At 39.0% G+C, this 12,943-nt stretch overlaps 1 protein-coding gene across 5 annotated transcripts in view; it reads right to left on the bottom strand.

Annotated features, from left to right (window-relative positions):
- The window catches only part of ARHGEF12 (Rho guanine nucleotide exchange factor 12), an 82,060-nt gene that overhangs the window by 55,575 nt on the left and 13,542 nt on the right, over positions 1–12,943 (bottom strand). The window contains exon 1 of one of the 5 annotated variants that reach the window (XM_041125360.1): positions 4,732–4,842. The exons of the other annotated variants lie outside the window; for them this stretch is intronic. The gene's annotated coding sequence lies outside the window, so the exon portion shown is untranslated. Of the gene's footprint in view, positions 1–4,731; positions 4,843–12,943 lie in introns of those variants that run through there. 5 annotated transcript variants of the gene reach the window in all.

The raw sequence follows: 12,943 nt of genomic DNA, 5'->3' as shown, positions 1-12,943 counted from the left end.
TCTGCTGCTGAAGCCAGGACCCTGCAAGAACTTTTAGTCCCTGCAGAAACTCTACAAAGGGGAGGGGACAGAGACATTTTCAGCAGCCAGTACTGTTCTTCCACTCCTGACTGACTTCCAAGGCTCAGAAGCATCAGCTTGCCATCTACGGGGCCTGAAGTTACAGCCTTTTAAGACAAGGACACCTATTGTTTAATATCTACACAATGGGGTAGAAGCAGACAAACAAACTAAAACTGGGGAGGGGGGCAGTGGAAGAGAACATAAACAAACCAAGTTGCTCATGCTTTCCTAACGCTGCTTTTAAATTCAGCCTAAAAGCAAGATTCGAGCAATAAGGATGCGGTTTGCCCACAGAATGTAGTTCTGAGCAGGAATAAACTCTGTTCAGAAACTGATAAAGAACAGAGGTTGCCGAATCACAGGTGATTTCCTACTAGTTTCCCAATGTGTCTGCTAACAAGTTGCTAAATCCATCAGTTTCCACATCTGGGAAAGACAAATTGACATCTTCGAAATGGAAAAAAAAAATTAATTAAACACCAGAAATACTGAAAAAGGCCAAGTATCTTTTCTAAAAAGGCCTTCAGAAAATGTTACCATAACAAAAATTTAAGCAAAACGAGTGCACTGCAGAGAAGAAATGTCCAAGATTTGTTCATTTGCTGCAAGCTTTTATTGCATGACCCACTTAACAGAATTGACCAGGTACAGGAGAAAGGTCAAGACTCGCGATTTCAGAAGTTATGACCCAGTTTTCTCGCTTATTTAAGTAGGCTATAGAGAAATATTCCCAGGCATAGAGAGCCCAAGCTTCCCTGAAGCAAGGAAAAGCAGCTGAAATATGCATGGTTTGGCCATGCCAGAGGAGCTCCAAAATAGCCCTTTTCTCCACATTTTCATATCATCTTGGCAACCTGAGCTTCAGCTCTTTGGGGGGGGGGGGGGGGGGGGGGGGGGGGGGGGAGCCGCAGAACATGCATGTTCGATTCTTTTCTCCAGTTTTGATTAGTGAAAATAATTTTAAATCCCTTTGCCCACAGACTGCTCCTCTATGAAGGAATCAAATAAAGCAACAAGGTTTCTTGCGCAGACAGGGCGTGGCAGTCCAAATTAACCTGCCTCCCTAAACTGGAGCTAATTACGGGGAAATGAAATGTTTGCTTTGCTTGCCAGTAATTGCAATACAGAACTGGCTCAATGGAAGCAGCCCTACTCCCCGCCTCCCTATCACCACTCCTCCTACATGGCGTCTGGAAAAGCTTTCTAGCTAGATGCACAAAAATCAAAGCAAGAGACAAAGGAACAAGAGTTCTGCGCCAGACAATTTTATTTTCCTAAACCAACAATAGAAACCTAAAGCCATCAACTGCCATGGGATTTGCTTTCACCCAACGCACGCATAAGGGCTTGGAGATCACTCGTGTTGCCCCAGCGTGTCAAGCAGTTTTTGCATTTCATTAGGCACACAGCCTAGTTCCTTATTAATGCCATACCTAGCTTGTGGTTGTTATGAACCAGCAATGAGACTAGTGTGGAAACAGTTCTTAAAAACAGCAAAAGACAGCAATTAGAAAGGGAGGAGAAAAAACACAGTGCACGTAATACAACTGGAAATGTAGCCTTCAAAATACCGTAACACTAACTCCAATTATCCAGCTTTAAGTTTTGCAAATATATGTACAAGGTTCAGAGCCACATTTGAATATTTGGCCCAGAGTTCACATTTCTGGTGAGTAAGTGAGTACAGTTGCCTGGCACAGGAACACCACGCCTCTATAGCTTCTAACTAATAAATGTAGCTTGGGTGCTAGATACTAGTAAGAAAGCACCCACATTAAGACATATTTACTAGTCCTCCAACAGGTCTTTCAAAAGACGTTTTAAAGAATGAACAAGGCTAAGTTGTTGTTCTGCTCCTCAGCATTATGAACTCATGTCTGACTTCACTGGAGATTTACCTTGATACAGGTGTTACTAAAATTTGAAAACATTAGCAGAAGTACATAGCTCAGCAACACCTTTACCGATGGATTTATATATTCAAAAGGTATTATCAGTTTGTCTGACCTACTGCACCATGCAAAATTTAATTAAGTTACTCCTATGATAAATAAGGTCAGCACAACTAAAATACTTAGCTCCAAGAAAGACACCTTGTCTTAATTTAAGTTTTCCTTCATTTCTCTTGTTAGCTTGTTTTAAGAGTTAATGCACATTTACTGGTCTAGAAACGTAATGCCAACACTTCAAACCCAAGACTCGCCTGCTCATCAGAACTAGGAATTGATCAGTTCAAAGCTAAGCAGACACTCAACCAAAAAGCATCTTCAGCCCTGCCTCTCCTTCTCCCACCCAGTCATGAACCCTTGGTCAAACTACACCCATTCCACATGGGATATGCGGACAACATCCACCCTTACGACCTTTCCAAAGCTTCTAAATATTTGCCAGCTGCAATAAACTAATTTACAGCTAATATGTCTTAAACTACCCAAAGGCAAAGCGCTCCCAGTAGCCTAATTTACACCAGGGAAAATGGATACACAATTTTACCAACGAAAGCTGTACCAGAGAGGACCAAGAAATCATTACCACACTGTTGCTGAACCTGTATATTGTATTATTAGCTCTTAATCCTTCACAGCTTCCCATCTAGCTAATTCTGCTGGTGAAGTTTTACTCATGTAGATGCAAACACCAAGGGCAATACAAACCTAAACTATTTGAGACTAAATTAAAAATATGCAACTAATTGAACATTTCACTTTACTTGCTTCAACACCCCCCAAGAGGGTTTCTATCCTACCATTAACTCATATTTTAAAAATATCCATGGAAAGTTTCTCAACCGTATTATCTCAGTTTGTCAGAATTCACAAAAAAGAAAATATGCGATATAAACTGAACTATAAAGATATTAGCAACGCTACATACTAAAGTTAAAGACATCTTAGTTATTTACATGGCCTAAGAAAAAATAAAGAGACTTCTGTGATACACAAACCTATTATTTCTCCCCTGAAATGCAGGTCTCACCTATAAAACACAAGACAAAAGATGCACATAGCATACATTGCATGAGAAGTGAAAAAATTTTACACAGGCATTTGTGGCATGCTTTCTCCTTCACATTTCATCTTCCCCTTCACCTAAATTACAGGATAAATCCAGAAAGACCAACTGTAGAGGACTGGAGCAGAACACAGGATTAGGATTTCACAGCAAGATCAAGCCCTGTTTCTTCTACTATAAAATGGAAGAGAAAAAAAACCAGGAGCGAAGCCATCGTACTTGTAAAATGGCTCAAGATCCTGAGAACAGCATGTGAGTCAAATACACTGCTATTAATAGGCCTCCAAATATGTTTGTATTAGTATTTTCCTCTTGGGTCTCTTAAAATAAATAAAAATACAAGAAAAGAAAAAACATTTACTCAGGAAACCTACCAGCTGCTAAGAGGTGATGGCAGCAAAACTCCTCAAGACATGTAGCAGCAGTATAGACATAACCAAGCTATCAGAAATATCAATACCAGTTTTAAGTTGTTTCCCCATCTGCTTCACTTAGACCAGTTCTTGGTACCTCCTCCTCATACAGGCACAATGCTGAGAACTGCCAACTCTTGCTGACTTTGGTGAGAGCAGAGCTTGCAATAACTTGCAGATTGTTGCTCATTATTTTAGACAGTTACCTCTCCATGTCAGAGCCACCTACAGTGCTGCCTTCCCGGAAAATGCGCATGTGTCCACAAAGCTAAGTAACCAGTTTATAGCATATCCACTCAAAAAAAACCAAAAACAAACAAACAAAAAAAAAAAAACAAAAAAAAAAAAAAAAAAAAACCAAACAAACCACGAAACCAAAAAAAGCAAAAAACCACCCCACCCCAAAACACGCTTTTTATATATATACATGCATATATGTAAAAAACAAATCCCCCAGCAGTGATTAGCATCTTACAGCCCTTCTGCATCAAATCCTCATACCCATACATTAGCAGAAACTATTGCAAATGGAGAGAAGTCTCTCAATGCTCTGATGGCTGTCACTGTATTAATGCTGTCTCAATTCTGTACCAACAGTACTGTCCAGACCATCACTGTGACTATCCTCTACTGATGCAATTTGCTTAATTTTTAGAACACTTTACAATAAAATCCAAGGAAAAAAAAAAAAAGGGGGGGGGAAAGATCAGTGAAAACTGTATTCAGAAAAAAACCCACCCAAAACAAAGATGGTTTCTTGAACACCAACAGCTAACTTAACATCAACACGCATAAAATATCAGCTTATCAAAAATCACACTCACTTAGACTGCAAAAGCTGGTGAGAAGGTTCTGCTAACATGCTGCTATGTAATTCAGCATTGGGAAATGGAAAGAAGGTAGTGCTGCCAGCATCGACATCTAAGGCATCTTTCCTAGCTGTCAAAACCTTTGTTCTTGAGCTGAGACACCGAGGCACAGATTTTCACAGCAAGCATATTTAATTGGCCATTTTCATAATGAAAATACAAAAGAGTAACTAAGGTTCACATAGCAGCTATTAAAAGAAAAGAAAAAAAAAAAAAACACTAAAAGAGAAAAACCTCCACTCCCACCTTTTTTTTTTCCAATAAATATTAAAGGAAAAATCCCTTCTTTCTCCTCTGCATTCAAGGAAGCTATTTTCTCATCTCTCAGTATATTCATATATCACAGAATAGGAACAAAGACTCTCAGATATTACCTGCTTCACAAGACAAAGTCAGCTGAAGAGGGAGATCCCAAAGGCCCATTTCCAGGGGGAGTACACTGAGACCAAGTCCTCTCCGTGGAGCACAAGCTACCCTCCTGGAAGCTTTCTGGTTTTTTTACGCTTATCCGATATCCTTGAGAGGCATCTGCCTGATTGTTTCACTGACCACTTGAGGGAAGGGAAGAAACTCCACCTCTTCTCTCCCACCTCCTCCCAACCACCATCAGCTGTGGCCCAAAGCTGCACTGCTAATGGACACACAGAGAACAGCATCCACATACATCCCACAGAGACTGCATGCAACAAGAAAGCAGAAGAGAGCTAGGATTTTAAAATTTAGCATTTCCAACTGTCCTGAGGGACAGAAGAATATATATACCTATATATGTATATGCAAAACATAGATCTGTACATTCTGTATGTATTTATGTATATATATGTATGCATGTATATGTCTATATACACACACACATATATATATATGTGCACGCATGTCATTAAATCAGATCACTGATCAAAGAAACTGCATCACATGAGGCACATGAACAAAGGCTTGGCATAGAGCAGCAAAATTTTTCCTTCAATCCACTTTCAGCCTTTTACAGGGTCACACTGTGCTACGTAATGTATTTTGTTTTCAGGCATTTTGAAAACACCCAACCACCGTGGCACCTGAAAAGCACAGAGTCTCAGAAAAACAGAGCCTCTGTATTGTTTTAGAAGAGAAGAGAGCAGGAAAGAGAGCAAGAATGAAAGCACGCCTTTTTCTGTCATCCAGGGAAAGAAACTGGGAGGTCAAAGCAGAGGGGGCAATGAGCTTACTGCTCTTATAGCTTATATGACTGGTCAAGCCCTGGGGAAGAAGGATTGGAGGGTGAAGGGGCTGTTTTCTTTTTCTGCCCCAATAACCTAATTAAGTTTGTGAGCACTGCTAGCGGGATAGAAATTTCTTCACGCTACACTGTCTGTTTGTGTTTGATTAATGTAAATCTTCCCAGGGCTCTAACCATGCCCCAGGCAGTGTGATGCCTGGCTCTCCATTAACAAGCATCCGAGCCACCACGTACAGCAGGATGAGAGAGAAAGCAAGATCTCTATTTTAGCCTTTGCCATAAAACCATCTAACTCGATCGAAATAATTTTTGGCAATTTGATTTGAAATACCATTCCTAATTAAACTCCACTTTTTTTCCCAAATTGTGGGGCATATTAAAAAGATGAAACTGCAGCAAACCACTTTAATATATTACAGTAGATACTTTCTTTTGCATTTCCTCAGTTCTCATGACCAGATTTTTTAGACTACACTCACCACAACTTCTGTGCTGCCCAGTCCAATGCATGCTGGTACCAAATATAATCTCAAAGCCACAACTGCATCAAGGCTACAATTACACAGCAGACAGGAAGCCAAAGAAATCAGCTCCTACCCCTACATCTATCTGCTCCATGGTTCTAAGCATGCAATAATTTCCCAGCCAGAGCTTGTATTTTCCATGCTTCCATCTTTTCCAGTGGCGTGCATTATCATTTTCTAAATAGTAGTAAGCTGTATTTCATTGGTTTGTATTTTGAAACACTTGCCCAGTTTATCATTTTCTAGGAATTTCACAAATCAAAAAGAAAATGTCAGCTCTCAAAAAGAAAATGATAACTGGAGGAAAGCAAAAAAACCCACTACATAGCCAGCTGCTCAGATACACACTGGCTAGCACCCCTTCCTTTCAGAGTCCTGGTATAGGACCTGAAGCACAGAGGAGGGGAAAAAAAAAAAAAAAAAAAAAAAAAACACACCACAGTTTTTTTTAAGCAAACGTGAAATCACAAAGCGTTAAGGAAGCAAGGGAAAAGTTGTTGCAAATCCCAGAGCAGAGCTTCATATCCAGTTTATTCATGCCTGAGTGAGAATCACGTGCACCAAACAGCCACTGCTAAGGCATAAAGAGGGTGTCAAAACAGAGATATTTTTAAACCTGGATTACATTTTAAAATCAAGTATTTCCTAATTCTTCTCCCTAATGCACCTCATCATTAAGTGAAACATAGATGAAACAATGTCAGCAGGCCAATATACCTTACTTTACTAAACTACATTTCGCTTGAAACACTGTTCTTTCCCACTTCCTTCATTGGGCAGGGTACTCTTTTACCACCTGCAGCAGCCTAAAGAACACACTCCAACAAGCAGAGCTTGAAATGGATGGTCAGAACCAGATCTGCGCCCCTCCACAGAAATTCACATTCCCTAGCTGTGTACCTCAGTTTACCCATCAATAAAACTCCGTATTACTCCACTGCAGGGAAATACCAAAAGTTTAAGATTTCTAAGTTGCTTTACAATCATAAGAACAAGTATCTACAACATTGTAGAGTATTACTTATTACATCCTTGAAAAACTGAAATTCCTCCAAGCAGAGTGCTTGCTTTTTGAAATTTTCATGTAAAATATTTAATTTGAAACCATTCAGGTCAGTGAACAAATGGAGGAATACAACAGGAATACACTTCAAGGCTGTTATGCCTTTACCTCAGAAGGGACATTTTCAATCCCCTTAAAAAACTCTCTTACTGGTATCAACACTTGACAAAAGAAATGTGTTTGTACCATGAAACAATCTTGAAAGCTTCAGAAATAGATATTGCGGCCTTCTCTTCATTATAACAAAGTCAAAAACACTTTGAAGAATCCAAATGAAATTTCAGTCTATCAGGAAAAGTATCAAATAGAAAAAGGATTTAAGCACAGGGCACAGCAACAGCACTTTTGGAAAACTATTATGAGAATGAACTCTTGAGCTGAACATTGAATTTGTTCATTTCTTGCTCTAAGGTTTCTTTTACACTGCAAAAACAATATAGAAGGAACTGGTGTAAGTAAACAGGGCTAGTACTGTAGATTGCTTCTTTCCTGAAATCACGAATTTCTGAAAGAACATTGCTTTCTAAAGCAGCAAACACCTTTTGAAGCCTATTACGTCCAGACTCAAAATATCACAAAGGTGGCATGCATCACTACTTGAGACAAAGTTCTCTTTCTTACTTACGATGGGGAAGGGCATAATGAATAACTGATTTTTAACAGGATTATTATCCAGTATGATCACTGCAGAACTACACAGACAAGTCATGTAAGACTTCACTGTTGGCTGCAGTTTTTTGCTTATGCACATAAACTTATAATTTTACAGTATTAATTTTTATTTATATTTTATCTACGGCTTTTGGGAAAAAGCAACACAATGCATTCCTTTCAAGTACAAACCAGTGCAGCTGCCAGGAAACAGCGTAAAAACAAGAAAGATTCGGGAATGGAAGCTTATATCTTGCTTCCTACTCTGATTTCCCAGATTTCCTTCCCTCAGTACTCTCTCAGCCACAGAACATAAGAAGAAAACAATTTGGAGGGGGCGGGGGGGGGCGGGGAAATCTTTGACTAAAAAAAAGCAAAAAAGAGTCTGGTACAGCCAGGTTTTTAGAATAAATTAGAGATAGCTTAGATATGGCCAGGACTGTGAACATAGTATCACTATTTTAAATCTACAGGGATTTCTACAGTCCTGGACAACAGCAGGAAAGGAGCATAAGGAAAGAAAGCACAGAAAAGAGATGCCGCTTTCCATATCAATAAAAAAGAAATCTCTCCTAAGAACACAGGAAACATGGTAAAAGAATAAGTATATAACTCCTCCTCATTTAGCCAGATTTCTTTGTCCTTTCAGAAATAGTTTAATAAAACATAAGACAATTAAGTTAAATAAGTGCTTCTAAAATACCACACTACAAGTTACAAGCCTGTATATTTCAGGTTTCACTTTCCAGAATTTTCAACTTTCTTTGTCCATCATTCTCTATCAAGTAACTGCAATTTGGACCCTGTTCCCTCCCTTACTCTCTATTGATTAAGGAATGCTTTACTTCTCACATATATACAAGTCACACACCCTACAAGCAAAATAAGCAAAGCTCTTCTCCTTGTTCAGTAACAGTATTAGCAGCTCTCAGCTGGTTAGGCTGGGATATGGTAAATATTTATGCAGAATTCACAGACCTTTACCCCAATAAGGAGCCAGGCATGGGAAAAGAACAGCTTCCCAGAGCTCCATACAGCGGAAGCAAAGTGGTCCCCAAGGAACGAAGTCCACACCCCTGTGGAAAAAAAAAATCCATGGAGCAGCAGAAGAGCTCTGCATCTGGTCACTACCACTGCTGGTTGAATTTCTACAACAAAACCTAGGCCCTCAACACACCAAGCGCTAAGCATCCTGTTTGCAGCTCTAGCTGAAGAGGCTGAACCTCGCTCACAATTTTGGGGAAGTTCAAAGAGGCACAGACAAAGAATTCTATTCTTGAAAAAGGATTTAGTTCAGATGCTATCAGGATACAGGATAGATGGATAGATGCATTTTTAATCAATGAATCCCTAACATTATAACACATCACATCAATATACAAAAAGCTTGTCAATGCACTTCCTTAGCCCCTAAAACCATAAGTGATAGGCAGAAGGGCTGTCCAGTTACCCTATCAGAGTATCTAAATACTTTATTGAGCTGTATGTTATGAGCACTGACCCTCATTCTTTCCCTTTCGTTTTATGGGCTCAAGATGTTAATTTCTCCTATCTTTTACACAAAGCAACAAAATCCATCCCACACATCTTAAATAAACAGGAACTAGCAAAAGGCTACTATGTGTTTTTTGAGGGGAGAGGGAGTGTGGAAATATAAAAGTACAGACAAGAAGATATGCAAGAAAACTGACATATTTCAGCAACATACCGCAAGAGCACAGAGTCCACTAGATGACCTGTGTCTTTTAGACGCATCTGAGAAACATGAGTGTTTTCAAGTAGAAAAATAGTGGGCCACTATTTAGAATGCAGATAGCTACTGAGAAGTCACAGAGATGTTCGAGGCATTGAACTTCACTTTACTCAAGTATGGCAAATGTCTGTTTTGTTTTTTTTTTTTTCCCATAAAAAGAAAAAGGTCAGAACTCCCATACTTCATTCACAATGGCACTTCTTTATTGCCACCAAGAGAACTATAAACTGTATCTTTTTTTTTTTCCTGTATGCCTATGCTGCCTTATTTTCAAGTCACATACAGTTTATTTTTGCTTTAGACAGATCTTGGTCTTTGACCTTCGTCTCTACAGAACTGATATTGATCCTTCAATACAGTTTCTGACAGCAGCAGCACACAAACGTTGCCCAACCTGCAGCTGTTACCCACACACTCGTTCCATCGCTTACAGATGATTCCTTTCTGCCATGTGCAGAACTGAGCAGACTTTACACACACGGAGTGGATAAGTTCACCTTCTCTGCCTTCACAGCATAGATCGTGCTCTTTCATAAACTTTTATTGGCCTGAAATGTCAACAACTCACAAGCAGCATACAACTAAGAAATCTTCTGTTTGGCTACTCTGGGCATGCTTTATGGAAAACAGAAGAAAACTCGATGAACAAACGAGTCAATATTTCATTTGAATATCCGAAGTATGTTGCATTACATAATAGGCAGTGGAAGTTAAAGATACAGAAGCTTCCTCTTAGGAATTTCTGCTAGTCAGAGTAGACATTTTAAGGAGAGCTTACATCAGATAAAGTAATAATTTTACAAAACCACTGCTTCACATATACAAACCCTTCATTATTTCAGCTCCTTAGAAATGTGCCTTAAATTACTGGAACTTAGTTTGAAAAATAGGAAACTGAGGTACAGAAACAGGAAATTATTTTTGCAGTAAAAAAGTAGATCAACAATTGCTGAAGTAGAAATACTATCCAGATTATTTGACCAGTACTCAGCCATTCTATCTTAAATCAGTACCACAATTCCTTTTTTAGAAGATTAGTAAGAGAAGCCTGCGTGGCACCCTATGAGGTACAGAAACGAAGTCACAGATACTTGGCATATACAACGTGTTTGGGAAGGAAAGTTAAACTGAGTGCTAGAAAATCACATGCAAGTAAGCCAAACGACCTGAAAGCTTTCAGGTTTCAGAGCATTTTGCTACATGAGAGTTAACCAAATGCTTTTAGGATCCTAGATACCAGATGAGAACCCCGTAAGAAATACCCCCAACTTTCTAAGTACATTAGCGGGCACAACTTCAGCAGTCACTATGTGAAACTCAAGGGAAAGCATCTGTAGAATGCCAGGCAAAATTCAAATTAAAAAAGCTGACACAGAAGAAACAAGAGGAGATCAAATCACATGTAGGCCAAGCTCCAGAGAAGCACTACCCACAAAGGAAAAAGCAAAGATGATTTAAGACGTGACAGAAATTGATAACCTGAGCAGGGTGGGAAAATACAAAAGCAGGAGTAGAAAATAAGAAAATATAACAGCTCTCTATTGCTTGAGATACAACCCAATTTATTAGGCACCTCACTGAATGATTCACCACACAAATCCTCTAGCGCTGCTCTGAACAAAACCCGCCTTCCGGGCTCCAGCCAGCTGACTAAAAAGCACATATCAGCACAAGTTAGGATTAGACTGGCAACCTACTTTACAGAGTCAATCATTACAAGACTGAACCACATCTGTCTGTTTTTAATGCATGGCTGCATTAACCATAAGCAAAATGCAGTGCTTAAAAAAATATCATCTTCAAAAAAAGAAAACACTGAAGTCATTAAAACTTTAAGCACAACTGTTAATTGCAAGCATTTACTCATAAACGGTATTACTGAAGTAAAGAATCTGCTAACCAAAGAAAAAATCAGAAAAAATCACAGAAGGACCCACCATTTTTCTACTGTGACACACAACATGCTACTGGACAATTTTCTACAGACAGTAATTAAAATAAGAAAGTTTTGGTACAAATATGGAAACATTTAAAGACAGCTGTGAAGTCTGCTAAATCTGTGACACAATCAAAAAAATACCTATCTGTAAAAGCAAAAAGTGAAAGATCCTTTATGAAAGAGAACCCTAGTCCTTTCAGTCTCTCATTGTCTGGGCTGACTTCTGGCATAAGAAAATGGGATATATGGAGCTTCATTTAAAAGGTCATACTGTTTCCTTCCTTGATCTTTTACCATGAACAATTTTAGAAGGCATTAAACATTTCAGAACAGCCTATCTAAACAAATTCTTGCTTATCCTGTCGTTGAATTAAGTTCAACTGATTCCAGTAAGCCTGCTATGAAAAAAAGCAGCCCCCCAAAACAGCTCCAAAATACGATATTTATGCCAGTCACTAAATTCAAACTTGAGTCAATGCCAGAACAGAATACTACACTAAAGGGAGAGACAAGTAATTACTGTATAGTTGACAATTTGAAAAGAGAAAAAAAACAAGAACAGGGATACTCCATTTTCTAAGACAAAATCTACTTAATTCATAGCAAACTGCTGAACATAGTTGCTAAAATTGTGTCATAATTGAAAGAGATAAAAACACAAGACCGATAACGTGGTTTTAGCACTCAATACCTTGTTATGATACACTCTAGAGCTGGAAATTTTCAGCAATAAATACTTTCAGGCCTAAAAAAACTCCACTAACTGCTCACTATACATTGAGAAACAGGAGGAGAGGGGGAGCTTGACTTATTCTTTCCAAAGGATTTTGCAGGTCATTCTCAAATCACCTTAGACTTCTCCCCACCCCAGCTTTACAGTACAATACAAATAAAAAAATTAAAAGACATGAACTGCATCAAAATATTGACCCCATAAGCAACTCAGCTTTATCATTACTGTACCCTGCATCTGTAGCCTTACATGCACAAACTCTAAAAGCAGGAAAAAAAAACCACAAAATGCAAGGTAGCAATACCTGTACTCATAGCCCCAGCCTCTGAAAATGCAGAAGTCCATTTCCTTAATGCACTAGAACATACTTGTATCGTCTCATCACTTCAGTGTGACAAGGAACATACAACCACTGATATTTAGAGTTCACAGTGCTTCCAGACATTGTCTATGAGCCAAATACCAGTTTGAGTTATCTCCCCTAGAATTAATTTTAGTTTGGAGTCTGTCCTATTGACAATTTCTCCTTTGCCCTCAAGCCAATGCATAATCAACAGTCTTTTCCAGGGCTCTCCATCTCCCCCTTCACAGCAATCATCATGCCTAAAGCACACCACTGAAGCCATGCAAGGGGCCAGGAGGTGGGCAGGGAGAAAAAGAAGGTTTTAGATCTTGCCAGAAAGCTTTACCATTGTAACTATAACAGT

The sequence above is a fragment of the Aquila chrysaetos genome, chromosome 8 (genome assembly GCF_900496995.4).
Source record: "Aquila chrysaetos chrysaetos chromosome 8, bAquChr1.4, whole genome shotgun sequence".
In the NCBI taxonomy this organism is placed as follows: Eukaryota; Metazoa; Chordata; class Aves; order Accipitriformes; family Accipitridae; genus Aquila; species Aquila chrysaetos.
This window is presented reverse-complemented; position numbering and strand designations above follow the sequence as displayed.